We start from the raw sequence: 23,112 nt of genomic DNA, 5'->3' as shown, positions 1-23,112 counted from the left end.
AACACCGAAAGCGCTCGCCAAGGCTCGCGCTCCCGGCGTTCTAAGCTTCGCAACATAAACTTCTCTGTATTCAACGCTAACCTAGTATTCTCTATGTAACCGATTGCAAAATGTTTAATGTGCATACAGGTGCTGTTTATCTACCGTTTAATGACTTGGTTATTGAGTTTCAGCTCTTAAAAATGATCGACATGGAAAATCACTATATGGACACACTTCTGTCCGACAAAACATTTGGAAATGGGTCAATTTCTCGGGTGGTTTGGAGGTCACGGAAATACATTATTATATACGGTGTTTAAGACTGTGTGCCTTTCACAATACTGTACTGATGTAGTTCTGTAGATTTACAACACCTATAAAAATATACCACACACAACTTTTAGAATAAGCATGAAATATGATCTTTAAGACAGACAAAGCAATTCATCGGCAGAAAACAATATTTATTTGTTTAAAAATTGTTTGAAACAAGTAAATTTAACAGAGAATAAAATGAAAGAAAAATGTCCGCTTACTAGTACCAATCCGATTACTACTCAATTTAAAAAAGCACTCTTTTTTTGAATATTGAATTCAATGAAGGTTTTAGATAAGGGTTTCAAATATAACACAATATTTTTGAATTATTTGAACTGCTATTGGGTAATTTATGTGATGAATAAGTTCTACAGTCTTTATGACTTTGCAAGGTTTTTTTTCTTGTAATTATCTTTGAACAAATATCTTAATATTTCAACCATACAAAACATAACATGTGAAATTCAAACAAATAATAAATACACATAAATTCTTACCAAACTCAGATGTTTATGGTCGTGAAATTATCTATGAAAAAAACAATTGACATTGGTGTCTGTATACCTTATTTGCATGGCAAATTTATATCAAGGGGGAGTTACTCAACAAAGGTATTTTTAATTTACAATTTTAGTTGTCATAGCTTTAAGACAGTTTTAAGTTGACTCAGTGGATAAACAGTATATTGTTTTCTAATTAAATGAATAAAAATATTTTTGAAAATGGTACATTTTTTCATTAAACTAGAAAACACTGATATGACAATCATCATTTAACTTGTAATCTACGAATTAATACAACATCAATTATTGGTTAACCATTCAAGCTCACCTACCTTCCACCTTCGTCAGAACCGGCTTGTTAGATCGTTTGACATTTTGCTGTCAAAACTTCTGTTGATTTCAACAATTCTACGGTAAAATAGTGTAAATAAAAATCACGCGCTATCTTGGAAATGACTTCATCGAGAAATTGATTGTATGGTGACCTGTCGAAGGCCTATTGAATGCAACATTATTGAAACTATTAAAAACGAAGACTCACTGGATTCCAGGAAAAGATAAATAACCGTTTTTTACGTCGAATAAAGTTGGGTGCAACTTTTAGTAAAAAAAAATTGTTTACTCGTCAAAAAAAGTTGAACGCACCCAACGCAATCCCCCCTCCCCCCCCCCCCCCCTTGCTACGGGTATGATATCAGTTCTAAAAACGGAAATGATTAAATACACATGTACGGAAATTAAAGTATTGGCGCATAAAAGTGTAAACGAGTGTTGTTTTCGCAATTTTTTCGCCAAATGCAGTTAATCGCTCACCATTTGCATTTAACTTTTTCGTTTGTATAATTGCTTACAGTAAAATGGAGTGATGATGATTCTCGGCGCGGTCTTTAAAGTGCTTTTTAATAACGGGAATACACCTTTGACAAACAATAAATCCGATAAAATTTTACACAGTTCACAAGCGTTAGCGATTGCGTACACCAAGGCCATGAACTTTCCAAGCCATTGTAGTCACACGACGTACATTTACAGACCAAAGACGAGAAATACTTAAAAATACATACTATACATTTAATTCGTATAATAAAACGATTAACACTAATTAGTATACAGAAATATGGTCAAACACATGTGAAAACAAGGTTGATGACATGTATCAAATTAGCGCCTACGATTACTAAATGTTACTGAGCCAGTGATACATTTATATAGGCAAACACGACGAGAGAGTTGGTTTGTTTTGGCGTCATATATATTGCGTCGTAAATAATTATTGGTAAGAAATTGTTTCGTCGTGAACACTGATGTACGGTGAAATGTGACCTTAAGAGCAGATTTCAATATTTAATGAGTTTTATAGTACACGAACAAAATAATGACTATGTTAAAATCAGTTCAAACATATATAAAGGTGAACTTTACAAGTTTTTCATTAACGGGATTTCAAACCGATACCAAATTAAATAAATTCCAACGCGCTTCTTCTGGGTCATTCAGGGCTCTGACCATAATGTAATGTCTATCAGAGAAGTATACCATGTATTTTTACCATGTATTTCCATTGATACACTAATGGATAAATCAACTGATCTGGAGGTCATGAATGTGACTGAAACAGCAAGTGGCAGATTTAAATCGAAACTTTTGTATTGGGAGGATTTTGTGATTGGTGTATACTTGGTGGTTATATGTAAGTACAGTGTATACTATTGATTTTTTCCCCCAAATAATAAAGAAGAGGTTACATAATTTACCATGGTTCTCTGTCTGTTCGTTCATCTGTCGGTCTAGTGAAACTAGCATATGCTGGTCAAAATGAAATGACATTACCCGTATGCAGTATCTAAAGCTTAAAATCGTTTAGACATGCGTTTTATCTGACATTTTTTATCAAATGATGAGATGATGAAATGACAAAGTTTTATCTATGATTTTATTTGTCTTCGGTGTTATAAGTAATGATATGTTTTGATAAAAAATGTAACTTAGTGAAAAAGAATATGTACATTTTTCAGTTTTAAAATGATTCACTACGGCGAATTGTTCATCAAAACATAACCGAATCACTTAAAGTGTATCTCTCTCTCTCTCTCTTTCTCTCTCTCTCTCTCTCTCTCTCTTTCTCTCTCTCTCTCTCTCTCTCTCTCTCTCTCTCTCTCTCTCTCTCTCTCTCTCTCTCTCTCTCTCTCTCTCTTCTCTCTCTCTCTCTCTCTCTCGTATTGCGTGGTTTTCTGATTTTGTAACAAATAAATAAATGTGCATCTGCTAATGGTGTATTGTATAAAAGATGTGTCCGCGATAAATTCGATATGAGAGTAAGGTTCTGGTTATCTTGAAAAAAAATAACTATTTATAATTAATAGGCGAAAACTTCTAAATAACTATTCTATAAGGTTTTTATTCCAAGAAAACATAATGTCCAACATATTCATATATTTAAATGAGGTGTTGGTCATTGTTGCAATTGATCCGCCGCTCGTTGGCTGATTAAAAAGAAAAGACCTTGAAAATAATAATACTCACTCTGATCATGAATGTTGTTTACAAATAATCCATTTTAACACACAAAAACGTTGTAAACTGCACCGATTTAGCTTTACTGCGTTATCGACCTACATCATTTGTCAAGTGTAAGCTAAGTAGATTGCAAAACAACGGAGTGCATGCGTTTGGATTCCTTTTTTTATTAATAGCTTTCTCGCCTACAACAATCTAGTCCCGAAAATTATAATTATAAGTATACTATAATTATTCGTTTTCGGAATCTAAATCTCGTGGATGGGTCTGTTCTGTGCAAACTATCAACCCAAATGAATATCACACACAGAATAACATATATGCAGTCTATAATAAGAACTATGTGAGTTTAACGCACGCTTGTTTGCCTTTCTCGAATTGAAATGCCTTGGCACACAAGAACTGTTTTTTGATTAATTGATTGATTGATTTATTTATTAAATCAATCAATCAATCAATATTGTTGTTAATATTATACACCATGTCACTACTTATGATTGCTGCATATGTTTGTATCTTGGGCCGGAGACCTTACATTACAAATAAACCTATTGTCATTGTCATTGTCATAAATGACATCATAATTACGATTTGCTGTTTCTCTCTTTGGAACATTTACCATGAACTCGAACTATGCTGAAACAGTGATCCGTTTTTATAGTGTATTGTTCTAAATATGAATACCACTTATCACAATCACACATTGTGTTCTTATAGTATTCAAGTGGCATTAATCTTTTTACCACTTATCGCGATCACAGCTTGTATTCTTCAAGTATTCAAGTGGCATTCATCTCTATACCACTTATCACAATCATAGCGTGTGTTCTTACAGTTTTCAAGTGTCATTAATCTGTATGCCCCTTATCGCGATTACAGTTTGTGTTCTTAGTATTAACTTAGTATTAGTATTAAGTGGCATTAACATGCCATTTGGGAAATTTAGAAACAAAGGGGACATGCACAATTTTGCCATTACTCTATGTTCGTATACGGAATGTTGTCACAATTCATTATTGTTTTTATCCTAAGCAAAACGAAGAGAATAACAAATCTTCAACATAAATGAACACAACTTTAAAAAGGTAAATATACATGTGAAAAGCATCAAATTGAATAATAAAACAAAACATACACTCGAAGAAATGTTCACATGAAAATCGCGGTATAGCTATGTTACATGCTGATACAAGTATGTTAAGTAGCGCTTCATATAGAAAGTTCACTAATTATACGTTAGTAAAGACATAAATAAACGTTTTATTTATATTACTTAAGAGCGGTATGATGCAGCCTCCCAAAGACATTTCCCAAAGTAACGATGGTTTAATAATCCTATTGACGTGTTATATGGTGATCAATGAAAACCTGTTACGGGTACAATAAAACAGGTGTTAATGCTCAGAGAGGGAGAAGACCTTTTATGCATTAGTTTTACACTCACACAGATGGAAATGCATCTGATTATTTGTATTGATTTAAAATTGCGTTCACATACTATTTGCGTACCGATAAATAAATATCAGAGATAAAACCGTTCGTCTATGTACGAGTGTTAAGATTCCTATCAAACAAGTGTATTAACGCATGTTAAGCGAGGTACTGATGTGGTACAATGGACTGAATGTGCGTTTTCATACAATTTTCGACAGAATATACATTCAGTCATGCTTATAAAGTCTGCGTTCACCATTGATTTAACATACTGCATACATTTAATACAAACGTTTTGCAAGAGCTCTTAGAGTATCATATCGCTTATATGGTAATCGGTCCATAATTCGTATCCATATAGACTACCGATCGCTATACTGCTCTTAAAACTATAGAATTGTTAGTCTTTGAATTGAAGACCGCTACTGTAGATGCTTTGAAACGTCATTTATCTTATGCATCGGCCATTCATACTATGGATGATAGACATGTGTCTGTTAAAGTCACTATATTAGTATGTTTAATGCATATTTTTATACCAGGACCATGTTTGTTTTCCGAGCTTTTTTAATTGATTTTGAATACGTTCAATCCATGTAATTTTGTTAAACATCTTCTAGGGCCACCATGGTATAATAGTCAGAGTTGCATTTGTCATTTGTTTCACTCTTAATACCCTTATCCCTTTCTTTATTGTGATAGCGAGCTTTGCCGTCAGCACAATCAATACTTATGTCCTGTGCAGAGTAGATGGTATTGTGTCCATCTCTGTCAACCAGGTCTTCATAGTTTTGCTCTGGTCCATTTTCAACATAGTGCTTGGTAGTATTAGAAGACGTAGTGGTCTTCAAACAAGGTAATATTTGCCTGAAAAGCAACTTTATAATATAAACAATTGTACAATTACACTCATAATCTGTATATTACAGTTCATCGATCTGAGAGCGTGTTTATTTAATGTAAACATTTTGTTATGTATAAGTGTTAAAGTAATACATGTAAATACCATAATACATGGAAAAAAAAGAAATATGCCAAAAGTATTTCCGATAAGTATAATCATTAGTTGCATTTTTTATTTGTAATTGAGGCAAAGTCGCTCACTGCAGTTCACTGTTAAGCAACTTTTCAAAAATAAAGTAAACTTGAAATTCATGTGCTGTTATTATATTCATATGTTATTTTGATAACACATACATAGAAAGACACCAATGGTTGAAGGGTCAATTATTTATACATATAAACTGTGTCGGTCATCGAACACATACTCAAAGAACAACCCGCTTGCCATCAAGAGCCATGCTATGTAAAATGAAATGATGTCTTCTTTTGTAATGTCATGTCAAAGTAACAGTGCAAATCGAGATCTACTTTACATCAAATAACAGTCGAAACGTCGTTAGTGTTTATGATACAGGGTAATAAGAACTGTAAATGGAGCATTCTCTGATCAGGAGCGTATGAATATAAAACTTATAAACTTGTCTTTTTCAGATTGACTGGAAACATCACATTTTCGCAGGTCACCATTTTATTAAACTAATAATTCGCATACAAAAATAAAAAATACAATATACAATTCTGTTTAATAACTACATTATCATGCCAATATGTTACAATTTGGTATACATTGACAATCATGTCCGAAAACATATCAATATGTAATGACTAAGCATCACTTTAGTTGGATGACTTTGCCTTATAGAAATTTGAATTTAATGGCAAAGCACAGCTTAAATATTAAATTAAAGTAGTTGAAGAAACGCAAAAAAACGAGTAGAAACTTACTTCTTTCTAAGGACAAAAACACAACAGCTGCAATCGCTAGTACGACTGCAACTGAGACTCCTACTGCTATAACCGTAGTCGTAGATCGTAAATTAAAGTAAATACTGATGTTTGATCTGATAAGTGCATTTATGCAATTAATGAAATATTTGAATTGCATGTGGTTCACGAGTCCAACAGATCGCCTGGTATCGATTGTTTATGTACATTAAATGGAAGCATTCCTCGAGTTTAAGACATAGTTGATTAACCTTAAAATCAAATATCACACAAAGAGGCGTTACATAATTTAAGTGTATTTAAATACCACTTTGAGGGGCCTCTTGGTATGAAGAGTCAGAGTGACTTGAAGTTGTCGACGAGGAGGCGGTTGATTGTATATTCTTTGGTGGTGTTGCGATTTCAAGCGATAGTGTTTGTTTTCTTTGTAGGATGGTTTTTCGTGTAGTATGTGTTGTCACAATTGTCTGACCCTTTGTTGTTGTATTCGACAGTGATGTTACTGGAATGCTTGATGTACCTTGATGCATTCGAAAGGAAGCGTCATTAAGAATATTTGTAATATTCATTACAAAATATAATAACATATAACCTGTATCATACGAACGTTTAAAATACCGGTAAAACAAGGTATACGTTCATATTATATACCGACGATAAACAAGTAAGCATATGAAACAAACATTGTCAAGTTAAGATTATATTTGTTGTAAATCGAACACAGGAAATAATGCAAAACTCAGCTTTAATATATACAGAAATACATTTAATGTTTCGTATGTTGTGATTTCTAAAATTTCTAACTTATATTGATATTGGCTACATCAACTAATGAAAATTAGGCTTGTGAAAAGTATACGATATGGTTTGTATTTTTAAAACACGGAAATAGTCAAATGCATAAATTAAGCAATACCACGTGTACCTAAAAATTAAGTGCAATGTACTACACGCTATATGGTATGCAGAACGTTTAAAAAACCCTGCCCTATGTATAATTCATTAAATATCGTATAGTTCAGAAATTAAATGTATACGATTTCATAAGCACAGCTCATATTAAAAAATGTTCACTAAATTAATTCCATTTTCAGGAAAAGCACAACGAAAATTAGTGTATGTGTTCTAAATGGTTAAGACGAATTGGTCCAGTAACAGGAGCGTCGTAGCCTATTAACATATTTAATTTTATGGCTTACAACACAAAATCAAAGAGTATATTAATTAAAACTTATTTACATGACAGGTACATGTTTGGTTTAGAAAAATGTAACAACTTGTTCATTCAGCCTTGGAAAATATTGTTTTGATCCTAAGAATACAATTTTGTAAACAGTTACTTTACTTTGCTGGAAGTATATTTCTCGAAAATTGACGAAATTTATACAAGTTTTATCCATTGCGACGATGATGTAATCTAAATAACGGATGTTTGAAAATCAATTGTAATTAATTTATATTTGAGAGTTAAAGTTATCTTTATTCCAGATTACAAAGACGTTTGCGCTTACAAGGAAGTTGTGTGATAATGTAGTTATGAATTCAGATTTAAGTACCCAAACTAAAGATAATCAAAGCACTGAAGTTGTACGTTATTGCATAATCTTAGACCCAACTCAGTTTTCAAATTTATGTTGTAGCTTTTTGTATCGCAAGTTTGAAATGAACACAACCCACTCAAATTTATAAATATTGTGTATTAAAGCACAGGTCGAGATGTGGATGCACTGTTTATCCTCATATTTATGTTAAAGAGATAACTTAGACATTATAACAACAATATGTCTCCTTTTTTCGCAATTGGTTGCTGCATTGGCAACCATCTTTAGAATTGTGATTGCCTTGCTAAAGAATAAAAAGCCTAGAATCATGCACATGTTGTGTTATGTGTATCTAATACTTTATTTATTTTCTTTAAAGCAAATAATGAGCAAATATTGTGCCGACGTGACATACCTTTAATGCATCATGTCTTGTTGTGAGCCGGAATTGAATCATTGGTCCACATTCGCTAATTTGTATTCTATGTTTAATTGTATTGAGTTATTTCAAGCTTTCAAAAAGCTAGTTCCCCTTCTTTTTAGCCCAATTCGTGGCACATGACATTGCCGACGACGGCAATAATTTTTGGCTGTTTCTTAAATTACGGGTTTTACATTGCATACATGTATTGTGAATGGTTGTTATCACGCGGCTGTAAAAAGGGTGTACATCAGATCTATAAAAATACACGATGAAATATACATGCGCTGAAAATAAATCGGCACCGCATATAATTGTTAACGGGTATTGTTTTCCACAACTTACTCGCAGTGCTTTTCACAGCATTTTGTTTAGACGCCCCGGGGCCGTCATCAGTGGAGGGGGGTAGGGGGATGAGCCCTCTATTTACGTTAATTAAGACGTTATTTTGGTCCGTTATGACTCTTAAAGATAAAAACTATAAAGTCATGGATAACGACATTTATTGTATTGCTGAACACTTTTTCTCACGCAAAGATACGCATAATCCCAACTCGATCGATTCCCCAATGCATCTGTATCAGCCCAACTCGTATCAAGTACTGCATACTTACTACTTGTCCCGTCGCTTTTCATTGCCAGAGTATCCCGTATATTCCATTTTTAATAGTAAACTATACAATTTCATAAACATCAACATACGCCTTTTTTCTTAAGCAGCAAATGAATTTTGGCATATGTGACTATTAAAAGATGTGATGAAATGAAGTCCAATCGAGACCGGGTTTTCCAACTGAACACAACATGTCGCCTGATGTGCTGTTCAATAAATACACCCACACTTTTCACGTGACGTTGTCTGCAGAGTTTTCGCGCGCTTTTTACTGAGACAAAGAAACAGCAGAAATACACGAAGCACTGTTTATATGAAGCTAGAACTTCTTCATGTCGCGTTAACATTAAAATTCAGAAGCATGTTACGGATTACAAATTTATTTATGCCAATTTGAGAATTTACAACAACGCTCTGCCTACCGTAGCTAAGACAGACTGACTTGCAAAACTCACTCTTAACATTAGCTGTACGCCATCGCGTACAACTTAAAAGGAAGCGTTATAATTTTCGTATTTTGCAATGTTTTACGGATGAGTTTTCAACAACACCAATGCTTCATTTGTTAGTGGTGACAGGAATCCGATTCTTTAAATGATCAAAGAGTGAATAATAAACGTAAAACTGAGATTTCAATATAAAACATGACTTCGTTGTTATGAATTTCGCTGAAGCTTCTTTTCAAGTTTTGTACTTTTAAAATGACTAATCGCTTCTGTAAAGATTTGAGTCGCAAAAGAGACAGTGGATTGCAAAAACGACAGCGACGAACACACTCTTTTAGCATAAAAAACGTGCTTCAACCTGTTAGTAAAACGAATTGCAAAAACTCCCCTCAAATTCAGTGAATTGAAAAATCACGTAATGGTTTAAGTGACATAAACTTATGTCAGTATCACGTTTCAAATGGCAATACATTAAAATTGAGGAATATTTGTTTTTATAGAAAACGCGTACGTTACGGAATACATGTCTTATCGTCCATTTTCAAATAGTTGTATATGTGTATCGTTTATTAAACGGCTTGACTGCAAAAAAATATGCTCTCAAAGTTGAGATGACGTTTATCATGTGAATTTCATTTATTCAACACATTCATCTAGAAGAAGGGTTAGACTTTTACCAGTATCAATCCGTTTATCCACGTATCTGTTCGTCCTCAATTCATCTAACAATCTATCCGCCCGTCGAGATTTAGCAACAAATATAAACAATATGAGAATAATGCTAGTTTATACACGTGTTCACCTTAATTGGAAAGCGGGTTTGTTCTAATTTTGGTACAACCGTTTTAACATCAGAGACTTATAAAAGCCATAAATATATATTGTAAACTTATTTACGCGAAACCGAAAGTAAAATACCCATATGATGCTTTTCCCTGCATAGAAATATCTTAAATCGTGTGCTCCTGAGTATTCATTGATATTTTATAACCGGTAATTTAAAATGGAGCACTTAATTGTCCCCGTATCCCGCTCCATTGACTTAATCCGGGTCGGTTCGGTTCCTTGGTGCCGAACAAAAACAAAATTTAGTTCTCTGACATTGAAATAAAACTTTAAAATATCAAAGAAAAACATGCCAAAGTCTTATTTGTTCTTATCTTATATTTGTCTGGATATGTTGTAAATTTCACCACAGGCGTTATAGGATTTAAAAATTTTCCACCCGTGTTTATGTATCATATCCGGGCCTACAGCTCAAAAAGTGCTAGCAACGCCCCTGCTTTACGTTATGTGAGAACAAATTACAGTGTAGCTTATACTCCTGTTTCAATCAGACGTCTACAATCACTAATTAAGTGAATGCTCTACGTTCTTTGTGCACATTTAATAAACACCTTAAATGTTATTAATTTTTGATTTACCTAAACATCCTTGGTTGTATCCGCCTGAATAATATCCAGACTCACACTGGGTACACATGATGCCATCAGGGTACCCGCCGCATTGCTGTTGTCCAGAGACACAGTTGGGGATGTTTATATGTCTGCAGACTAAAATATGGTTATTTCTTGACAACTTTAACGGTTTACGTATGTCGACATTTAACAACAGCCCTGTAAACAATACTAGTACACCTCAGAGATATTGGTCCTTCTATATCTATATGAGCTGTCTGTAAAATACGATAGAGAAACCTAAGAGTATATGGACTGGTCACTTGTTTGTGTCTATGGACAGTTCGAGGTTACACACCACTACCTTTGCACTGTGTAGAAGCGTTTAATTGTACAGCGTAGTATTATGCTGTTACTGTTAGTAAACAACAATGACCTCTGCTGCCAGATTAGCAAAATTAACTGACGACGAAATAAAAGAATCTGTGGCCAATAAAGATTATAAAGCACATATTGTGCAACTTTGTACGCGGTCTCGTTGTTGAGGGCATATTAAAAAGAAATAGATTATCCGGAGGACTTCCAAAACGCAGAAAAGGAAGTGCTCAGTGGTGTATTGACACCCTTTTATAACAGGTCCAGCATTGCGGATGTTCTACAGGGCTACAAACTTCTGAGATTAAATCAATATGTTTAGGTTCTAAACCATAAACAATCGTACAGCACTGAACAGCGGTACAGGGGGCAGTCTTCTTTGTAATATAAGAAATAGTAAACTCCATTTTGGTCCCAATGGTTTTATAATGACCAGCCAGGCAGCCACAAACTGTGTATGTACGGTATATGTGTACTATAATGCCATAGGGACCTCAGTGGGGTTTACTATTTCTTAAATATATGTATATGTTTTTTTATTTATTATAGTTTTTATTTGCCCTACAATGTGAGGTTACAAACTATTGATTAGTCAATTATTTCTTAATCTCGTATGAGATAAGAAAGTCGAGAATGCTCTTATATATTTGCAATCATTTCTAGAATATGATATCGATAAAATCATGCTCTCAAACTTACCCTCACAACATTCTCCCGATCTCCAACTCGGACAAAGGCATCCTCCGTTCACAAATGAATAACCATTAACACAATATTCGTTGCAGTTCTGACAATCCAGTTTTTGGTATATTTATCAACAAACATAACTCGCATGTTCGACATTGTTGCCCGCCTCCACAACGTTTTGAACAACTTGGCCAATCAGGACATTCCTGAATAGTTTCAAATGCGCAGAAGCCTGTCAACGAACAAAATTGACTTATGTATGGTCATTTTATTTACATTTTTCAATAATCATTTCATAAAACTGAAAACAAGCAATCGAATTATTGTATAGGAAAATGTAACGTTTTAAAAGCGATACGTTCTGTACATTATAGCTTATAGCGCTTACTACATCAAGAAGTCACTCTTAACAAATGCACGTAATAAAAAAACATACCGGTAAGATGAACACTGCCTACAAGGAAGACAGTAACATAATACACTTGCAATGCAGTCATGATTTCAGCGCAATTTTCACAATCCAAGTCGGGTACCTGGCGTGTTAAAAAGTTCAGTTTATCTGTTTTGTGATTCGTTAAAGTTTGAAACAAATACGTTTTTCGTTATCTTTTCGAACATGTTGGCTACATAAAAATTAAGCACTAGATTCCTATTTGATACTAAAATCGAGTCTGTTTGGACAGTTTAACATGTATGAATCAACATCAGTGATAAATGAAGTATTAATTTTGTTAAATACGTATCCATAATAAATTGCAATGCGCTCGCATTTAATCTTAAACTGGGTAATAAAAATCTTAATACATCACTGCGTTATCAGATTATGTTCTTGTCCCCGCAAACATATTTGATACATTTTAGCAATAAAGATAACGTTGTGTCTGTAATCTCAATAAACCACAACTATTATGCAAATAAATCCACTTTTTTTAAATAACAGTATCATCGCACCGCATATAAAATGAAGAGCAGTGTGCCTGTCGGAAAATAATTGTGGCCGAATGCACTCGGCGCTTCAGCTTAAATACAGTATGACGTGGACTGTTTCTCAAATAATTGAGGAATATATATAGCGGTATAACTGTTCGATCAGGATGTAAACGACAAACGCTGATTTTAATCTGTCGGAGAAAACTACTTGAATACGATAGCTGTCAGCCCTTTGTTGGTTCTGTTGAAACCAACGTACTTTAAAATATACTGTTAATAGGCTTGTATATACTATAAATGTAATATGAACATTTGATTATTAGATTGAAATTCAATTGTTTACCATTTAAAATGCACTTTATCGGCGTTAAAATAAAAATTAACAAGGGACAAAATTGTCACAAAACCAGGTTTTCATTGTGAAAAAAAAAATCTGATAAAGGGAGAAAACTCAAACTGAACTTTTGAAATGACCAAAAAAAATTAACCCCCTTTGTAATTTTTTTTTTTTAAATCTATTTTTAGTCGTGGCGACCTTGACCTTGGAGATATTGACGTGATTCTTTCGTGGGACACACCGTCCCATGATGGTGAACAAATGTGCCAAATGATTTTAAAATCTCACAATGAATGACATAGTTATGGCCAGGACAAGCTCATTTATGGCCATTTTTGACCTTTGAACTCAAAGTGTGACCTTGACCTTGGAGATATCGACGTAATTATTTCGCGCGACACACCGTCCAATGATGGTGAACAAATGTGCCAAATGATTTTAAAATCTGACGATGAACGACATAGTTATGTCTCGGACAAGCTCATTTATGGCCATTTTTGACCTTTGAACTCAAAGTGTGACCTTGACCTTGGAGATATCGACGTAATTATTTCGCGCGACACACCGTCCAATGATGGTGAACAAATGTGCCAAATGATTTTAAAATCTGACAATGAACGACATAGTTATGGCCCGGACAAGCTTATTCCGCCAGCCCGCCAGCCCGCCAGCCAGCCAGCCAGCCCGCCAGCCAGCCCGCCCGCATTCGCCAATCTAATAACCAGTTTTTTCCTTCGGAAAACCTGGTTAAAAAGCATGCTTCAGAATGTATTCATTTCTAGAGAGTGTCGATTACTTGTTCATTCATTTAGATCGCTCTTGCAAAAAACTATGTAAAATAAAATAAGGCGACTGTTATTTGCATGGTTTCTAATATGCATCCACTAAAATTTCACATTTATGGATTTATATTTACATACCGATTGCTTGCTGCTTAATTACCACACACCATCTGGGTGAAAAGCGACCTGCGTAAGCAACGCCGAAATGAGGCGATACCTAAGATACAGTTGACTTAATAAATATAAATGCATAACTCAATTTGTTTTGTTACAATTATTATCAAGCATTCTAAAATGTCGTACGACATTGTTATCTAAAATTGTAGTTGACTCTTCAGAAAAAGCTTTCAAACCAATATAAATTGATTTAAATTATGATTTTATCGATCTACACAAGAAGCATACTAATCAAGCCTAAAATGTTAACACATGTGAATAATTCGCTGAACAATCAAAACACGTTACTTTGTAAACAATTGTAATACAGCAATACGCATAACCTTCCGATATATTGATAAGTACTTCTAATTGAAAAGCAGTTTCGAATAAGGATCTTGTTAAAACTGTGTCCGTCTATTACATCCATCGATTACTTTATTTGGTCTGAATGAGCTTCATTACAATGAACATTGAATACCATATTCAGCTCAGATAAAAATCAGCCATCTATTTAGTGTACGAAAATAAGTATATACAATCCGTTCCGATACATAGAGAGATGATGAAACGATTGCAATTGCTATAATCAATATAATTAATCGCATTTTTAAATCAAATTATGATTATAACTTAAGACAAGTTATTAATTTGAAAACGCTTTTACATATTTATTCCTTAAGTTTGCACACTTGCAAGCGCAACTAGTGTTTAAATTACATGTAGATTATTTAATTTGCAAAATCAAGCTGTATAAGAAATTGAAATTGAATATTAAACACCCACAAATGCATCAATTTCAGAATTCATTCTTTTAATATTTTATTTTAGTTATACAATATAAAACAACGCACTTTACAAGTATCAAGTTCCTTATTCATTAATAGGCCTTGTTAAGGTATTAAAGATATACCGGATAACTTAGAGGTCCGTGTTCAGTCATTTGAAACTCCTCAATAAGTGTCTCTCTTGTCTTTCAAACTGATTAATATGTGATACATATAACAATACCATTTTTAGAATACTTTTACACAATATACCAAAACAGTGGATACTTAATTATTATATCAAATGAACGAACTGAATAATTAAAATAATAATGATTTTCATGTCGAGTTCAGTTTTAAACAACATCATCATATACCTTGCTGCGATGATTGGATCCCTCTCAGAACTAGTGAAGAACTAATTCCACTTGTCCTAGAGATTTCCACTTGTCCTGGAGATGATATATACAACATATTTTTTGACATTTCACAGAAAGAATACACAAAACGATGCCAACAATATATAAATAATAGTAATACGCTTGAACCATGGTTCAAACAGAAATCTCAAACCTAAATTCAAGCACTTTTCAAGGACTTTTTAAGGCCAAATTTTCATTTTTAAGGCCGATTAACACAGTATATATCATTTATTTGCTTGAACACATTAAACTTATTTCACAATAACTCATACATGTTATTTATAGTCATTACATACAAATACACGTTATCCATCCTTAACTCAATGAGTCTCACATATGTATTTACTTTTTAAAGTTATTATAAACAAACACATTGTCTCTTTCTATGCTCACATCAAACAGACTAGTTCATTTTATTTAAACATAAGTCAGTTACTATTACATTTTGTATTTCACAGGGCTGTTGTTGTTTATGACTGTTTTAGATTCAACAGTTTGAACAATAGTACCTTCCTGTTTCACCATAAACACATTGCAGGAACCCTGTTTGCTTCTCAATTTCATGTTTTCTTTGTGGGTTTCCTCTTTATAGTGGCTTTTCAAAGCGCTTTCCCCCATTCCCCCGACACCAATGGTCTTCATATAGACCAAACATTGTGCTTTTCGAATGTCATTTGTTTTCTGTACTTAGGAATATTCATAAGTTTGGCGCAAAACATAACGATAAACGTCATTTTGACAACTTGTTTATGACCAGAAAATAGCGCCATGAATATTCATATTTAAAGAATGTTGACGTTTCGTATAAGTGGTAATTATTTAAGCATTTTTCTGCATTTCATCAGTGTTTATGACCAGAAAGTAGCGCCAGGAATATTCAGTTAACCACTCTGCTTTGAAACGACACTACCCCATCGCTGCATTTTCACTCGCGAAAATAAATCACAACGGAGAACCTCTGACCTAGTACACATAATCTGTGACGTGTACACTTAACGTTGCGTACCCAATAGTGTACAAAACTTATATATCGTACTCAACTTTTTGCGCAAAGGAATTTATGATAAATTTTCGTAATATTTTCCTTAAGAACGATTAAAATTCATGGCAATGATAAAAGTAATTTTGAACAGAAATAGACATTTTCAAGGCTTTTTTTACATGAAATAAGCACTTTTCAAGCACTTTTTCAAGGCCAACCTTAGTTCAAGGGCTTTTCAAGCCTAGGACTCGTTTTCAAGCACTTTTCAAGCGAACCCTGTTGAACATGATAACTGTCAATGGCGGGTGAAGAGAGGTTGGTTCTAAAACGGCTAAAGCATCTCCTAAAATATGCAAAGGTTCGACGTTTTCCAATATCTTTCTTGAACGTTATCAATACACATATATACATGTAGTATGTTTGATCGGTAAATTGCTCTACTTCGTTGAATAACTTGTTCGATAAACAAAAAATAATAACTGAAGCAAACGGTAGTGTGCATCAAAGCGAAAAAATACTTGCTTCTGAGAACAATAAGCTATTTGCTTGATGCTTTTTGTATCACAAACAGGTCAAATGTGTATCGTACTATCGTGACGCAAATGACGATTGTAATATGCCATGTTAAAATGTGGGTATTGTGTGGTCGTCTTTTGTGATGAGATGGTTGACTTTGGTACAGATGGTAATGTTTCTCTGCGTATTAAAACAGCGGTTGGGCATCAGGTCTTCAGTGAGATTCAGAGCCTCTAAATCTGCTTGCAACTGATTAAGATGCACCCTTTTAATAACTATACCTTCTTCAACAAAGTTTTGGCTGTGGTATTGACTAGGAACTTTCATCGTCGATGATGATGTTTGTTTTTCCCATTTGAAATAAGAGGCAAAACAAAGTTATTTGTGAATATGATGCACAAGTTAAGTTTTTCACACTTAACTAGGCTTATTCCATTATAAAAAAAAAACTAGAATGTGTTTTATTTAAAACTTTATTTTACCGTTATATTAAGAAATTTATATGTAGAAAGTTTAACTGATCGAAAACTCAATATGAAATACAAAAAAGTGTGTAAAAATCTGGGTGGTTCGTGTTAATTGAAACAAACAACTTTTCTGTTAATACCGTGGTGTCGACGAATATATTTTTCAGATATTAAGTGCGATTAACATTCAGATTTTATGAATATGGATTGTAACGGGTTGCACTCCTCGACAATCGGAATTAAGAGGCTCAACTTAAAGCAATATTGAGTTATATCGCTTCTTCAATTCTATTGAAATGGTTGTTAATATCATGTAAGTTTTAAAGCGGGCTTTGCATACTTATTCATAATTTCATCTTAACTGCGTTGAACACAATTTATGTAATGAAATTTTACCGAATTATTCAACAGTTCATAGGTTTCGATTAACATGTGTTGCAAGTTTCTTTTCCTCAAAGTACACAATCAAGTGAATATGTATCTTAAGGAAATAGAGATGTAGAGAATATTTATTGTCAGCTAGGCAAAATGAATGTATATTTTGATTAAGTTAAACTTGGATAATTTTAATGGTTTCCAAATGATAACACACACACGTTTTAAATCGTGTTTTGTGTAACCATAAAATTAAATTATTTTGGCAAAATTACATTTGTAAAAGCTTATAATCATTACCTATAAACACGTCACATAATATTAAAATCAACAACGCGCATATTGTAAAAGCATTATAGTAAAACCATAAGAATATATCACAAACTCGCGATACATTAAATACACTAAAATGATAAAAATATTAAGTAATACATTTCAGACATAAAACAAGCATTACCATGATAACAAATGTAACAACATTAAGACCGATAAAGTGGTAATGAAGTATCTGAAATAGGCGTTTGATTTATGCACCCATGTTTCATTCGGCACGAATAAATGTGACCAACACCGATCGCTGTTTGTCCGCTTGTGATAAGTCCATTTGTTTATCAGAATATGTATGGCATAATACAACATATTTGAGATACCCGTATATAAATTTTATTCTTCTAGCTTCAAGTTTTCAAATACGTTCACGTTAGGAAGTTCATGTTCAAGTTGTGCCCACTTCAGATCGACCTTTGTTTGCCGTAACGTTTGCTTAAAAACTTCCTTCAAAAAGGGTGCGCACTTCAGTCGGATCGAAATCAGCAATCCTTTGGGAATACAGACTAAAGGCGTATTCCGTTTTAGAACAACAAAGGGTAATACGATTGCAATCAATGCAAGTATGCTTACAAATTTAATACATTTCCCGCGTGACAAACAGGATTCTTAAACTGCATTCAGATATTTCCTGTAGATAAAGAATAGACTAAACGTGCAACAACTATTCAACGATGAGCAGTTTTCATTTCAAGCACAATTTCGCATTTTCGTCTACTTTTGGTAAATAAATAACATTTGTTATCTATGACGCGTGCTTAAAAAATATGGACCCAAGCGCTCATTTCATTCACGGCATAATTATTCCGTCTAAATAAGTATATATTGATTGTTGAGTATCTGAATCATACAATAAATTAATAAGCAAACGCACACCGTAATTATTTAAATGTTACTTATTATCTGACGGAAAATACCCAGCACACATATCGAATTTGCCTTTTTTTATTATGTTTACAAAGTAACTCTCGAGCATATATTGTGTATGTAACATCGTGAGAACATATTTCATGTGTAGCCATCTTCGAAATTAGAATGAAACAAAGTGCACTAAGCCCATAATATAATTGTATTATAATTGCAAATACCTCAAATACCTCCCTACAAATGCGTTATAATATGCCGTGAAAGCATACTCAGTGTATCCTTATTATTTAGTTTTAAGTATACAATATTTCAACAAATACGACACAATGCTCAGAGCTCCAGATAAGGTTTTGTGAAATTCTTAAATTACTACCAGATTTTCAAAAAGAATTCTTAACTCTGAAATTTTATTCTTAACGTTACTACTAAGTTTTGGAAAATAATTCTTATTTTTTATGATGACCTAAAAATAAATAATAATGGTTATTTTCATGCAAAAAAAAATCAAAATAAACATACTAGCAACTTTATTTATACAAGTTCAACAGTGTCTTTTCAGTATTATACAATTTTATTTTTCAAATACCTTCATATGCCCAAACTGTGCTTAGATTGCATGCCTTAGATGATTTTTTTTTACATATTTCACAATTTAAACGGGTCTCCCCTTCAATCTTTTCAACGATTAGCCACGGGACTTGTCCCTTCCACTCGTTCAATGTTTTTTTTTGTGATTAAGTTTGGACCCGTCGTGTCGCGTTTTTGTTTAGCTTTTCCGACTGTGTCGGAAACCGAACATACAACATCGTATAATATCTTTTCTATAATGTCTTTCTAAACATTTGACTTCGGCTCACGTTGCGTACAATATGTTAAAAGCGTGTTTTTGGGCGCTTTGCAGTTTTTTAGGACGCTCTCTGGGCGCCGCCATTGTTTTTTGACAGATAGACTGTCTGTAAACGCCGCTTTTATTGGAATAAATGCGCTTTGTTAAACAAACCCGATAACCATTCTATATAAGCACCGCAAAGATCTTTAATACGCAAAAAGAACTCAATAAAAAATCGATACGAACCGATGTAAAAATAATATTCGTAACTTGATTTTGTAATTCTTAATGGTACGACAAGATTTTAAAATAAATACGTAACGGACTTGAAAATAATTCGTAATTACGAAAATACGACCCTAATCTGGAGCTCTGATGCTCATCAAAGGCAACAGTAATTAACTTCAGCAATGCTAAGCTATTTAATGTTATGTTGTTTTGAGGCTTTGAACGGGATAAATCATGTGTAAAACGTTGAAATTAAGTAGCTCGCTTAAAAGGAGCTTCTCATGGATAACTGTTTGGTACTGTTTGTTTATATACAAAAAATAAGTCGAAAACGCATATAAATTCAAGTGAAGAGAATCTGTACCTACATCATCAAGATAATATCAATTAAATCTGATTGACGTTTTATACAAATACAATTTAGTCAAAGGGAAATAATGATGATACTTTCCAAGTTATTATTTGTAATGTTAACTCATCCTGCCAAACCTGTGGACAACTTGTGTTCTTTCAAATGTATGCTTAGCAACAGTTTCACATTTACAAAACGGTCAATACAAAACACCTCAACTAAAATCCTTTGTTTATTATAATTTTAACAACCATATTTGTCCTAATTTGCACAATATTATCTTCGTAGGAGAATATATGAAGATACAAATATAACTGGTAGCTTAAAAATGGTTGTTTGAAATCTAAACTCTTAACTAGAGGCGTCGCAACTCTTTCGATTGGATAATTTAAATGTTTGTTTCTCTTTAGATAAACAATAACCTTATTTTTATAAATCGGATCGAACACACTTTACAAATAAAGATATTGAACGAATAAGAGTGGTTTCCATTTTCTTGAAATTGATTTAAATAACATGAATTAAGTTTGGTTCGATGCGTTTAGATGTGTCTGTTTCAACTTTGACACAAAGGGCCGCAACTCGATCGATTAAATGTTGGCAGTGGCACGTGTTATAACCCTTTACTCCAATGTTTATAACAATTAAATTGACAACTTAAAATTTTAATCCGATGTTCATAACAAAAACGTTGAAACGATATAACGATATAACGTCTTTATCCACGTGATAAATAACTGTTCTATATCATTCATCCTCAACCTTTTCTTGGTAAGAAATAACACCAATATACCGTATTATTCGTCGCATTTGTATAGTAAGTCCTCTTAATATTCCGGTATTCGTTGACTTTGCTCTTGACATTTGCGAGCGGGAGAGGCTGCGTATTATACACACGTTTGTTAGGATAAATAATTAAACATGCGTGAAGTTGTTTTTAACCGTGTTCGGAGTAATATATAATTTCTATTTTATCATTAAATTATCTATTTTATTATCATGATAATATATTCAAACCCAATAAGTAAAACCACTTAAAAGAGAAAACAGTTTTAGGGTGACTCATATTTCTATACTCAGAACATTCGACAACGATGCATTACCCCAAAATTTGCGGACTTAAGTTGAGTCTTCATATATAATTATAGTGCGCGTTTGAATGTGTATTTACTGCACTGAAATGCGTTTCGTTCTTTAAAACTAATGCGTTTTAAGCTATAGCGATCCACGTGATTTATCCGTTAAAACTTTCACAATTCAGATATTTCCGGAATAGCACACTTTTAGACAAATTACGTTTTTAATTATACGCTTTAATAAGCTTTAAAGTGATGTGTCACACGAACTATACATTGAGCAATTATCACATTTTATCACAAACAACATAACGCTGGTTAATAGCTTCTATATAAATACAATGCCCTTCATTTCCATAAGAGGTTTCTTCCCGAGTTCATTGAAAAAAGATCTCCCTCAAATTACACTTGTGGCAAGCCGATACGTGCATTTAATTAAACACTTACATATAGGTTATATTTTACCCCTATCTCCGCCTATGATGCCTTTTATTTTTCTCTCCCACAGGTTTCTTCGCGGTGACGCTAAACGTGATGGTCGTGCACACGTGCTTCTCGAACTGGTCCCGCCTGTCCCGTAACGACCGTTACATCATCAACCTTGCGATCAGTGACAGCCGCATGCCTCTCTGCGCCTTCCCACTCACCATCTCATCCTCGTTCTCTCACGAGTGGATCTTCGACGAAATAGGTACGGTATCCTCCTACATAGTCAATGAAATATATGTGATATATCCCTAGAAATACATACGCATTGGACCAACATAACCAACGAAATAGTTTCTTGATTGTACCTACCATCCAGCAAAATATATACGGAATATTACGCTAGTCAATTGTTCCAAGAGTTTGTATCACTCGAGTGGCTTGTGTGATGACGTATCACACGAGAGGCGGAGCCTCGACTGTGATGCCAAATAGCACAAGCCACGAGAGTGATACAAACTCTCGGAACAATTGACTCGCCTAATATTCCTTTTATTTAAACAACTAACGAAAACAGTTAACAATTGTATTTTTTACTTTAACAAAACTGACAAAACAATGACTAAAAGTTCGGTACGCCATAGTTTATTTAAGACGCGTATGAATACAGTTAAAAAAAATTAACGTGTAAACATTCGCACCGGGAAAACACAGGTTTCTGAAACGCTTACCTTAATGCCATCGTTTATCCAATGTTTATAACAATTAAGTTCACAACTTCAAATTTTAATCCGATGTTCATAACAAAAACGTTGAAACGATATGCACTTCCACTTCTATCTTCCACGTCTTTATCGAAACTTAGTTTAAACCACACTATTTTATTGTATTCCTATCGAAATAAACATTTATGCATGATAAACAGACACTCCAAAATACGTTCTATGTTTTTAACAAATAGTTTACTGTTAAAAAACACCACGTCCTTAAATTCCAGAGAGTTTAGATAAAACCATCGTGTTTCGTCACAGAAATGACGTCACACGATGTACTACGTAATATATTTCGTAATATAAAATATTTCTAGTTTCGGTGCGCGTAATGTGACGTCATTAAATGGGTCGAAGTAGTCCGGCTAGTATGGAAACATCGAGTAGCGTAATACGGGATTTTTTATTTCAACGATTGATAAAACCTGTATTTTTTAAAAAGTTTTAAACAGGTATATAATAAAGTATAATCCATATCCTC

General features: G+C 33.5%; 3 long non-coding RNA genes across 4 annotated transcripts; 1 reads left to right on the top strand and 2 right to left on the bottom strand.

Moving 5' to 3' along the window:
• Nucleotides 1-3,968: 3,968 nt before the first annotated feature.
• On the bottom strand, nucleotides 3,969-6,629 carry LOC127836125 (uncharacterized). Its single transcript, XR_008028611.1, has 2 exons — nucleotides 6,543-6,629; nucleotides 3,969-5,621 (listed from the first exon to the last, which is right to left on the bottom strand). It is a non-coding gene; the product is annotated as an uncharacterized LOC127836125 (long non-coding RNA).
• LOC127836126 (uncharacterized) lies at nucleotides 6,102-22,109 on the top strand. Its single transcript, XR_008028612.1, has 2 exons — nucleotides 6,102-6,276; nucleotides 21,944-22,109. It is a non-coding gene; the product is annotated as an uncharacterized LOC127836126 (long non-coding RNA).
• On the bottom strand, nucleotides 6,853-22,726 carry LOC127836124 (uncharacterized). Of its 2 annotated transcripts, XR_008028610.1 has the most exons (8): nucleotides 22,593-22,726; nucleotides 21,901-22,139; nucleotides 15,372-15,446; nucleotides 14,210-14,288; nucleotides 12,459-12,555; nucleotides 12,035-12,254; nucleotides 10,988-11,116; nucleotides 6,853-7,062 (listed from the first exon to the last, which is right to left on the bottom strand). It is a non-coding gene; the product is annotated as an uncharacterized LOC127836124 (long non-coding RNA). The 2 variants fall into 2 exon arrangements; XR_008028609.1 differs by lacking the exons at nucleotides 21,901-22,139; nucleotides 22,593-22,726 and adding an exon at nucleotides 17,196-17,355.
• Between the last annotated feature and the right edge of the window lie 386 nt (nucleotides 22,727-23,112).

This window comes from Dreissena polymorpha, chromosome 6, assembly GCF_020536995.1.
Source record: "Dreissena polymorpha isolate Duluth1 chromosome 6, UMN_Dpol_1.0, whole genome shotgun sequence".
NCBI lineage: Eukaryota > Metazoa > Mollusca > Bivalvia > Myida > Dreissenidae > Dreissena > Dreissena polymorpha.
The sequence above is the reverse complement of the archived record's forward strand: the minus strand, read 5'-3'. Positions and strand labels throughout refer to the sequence as shown.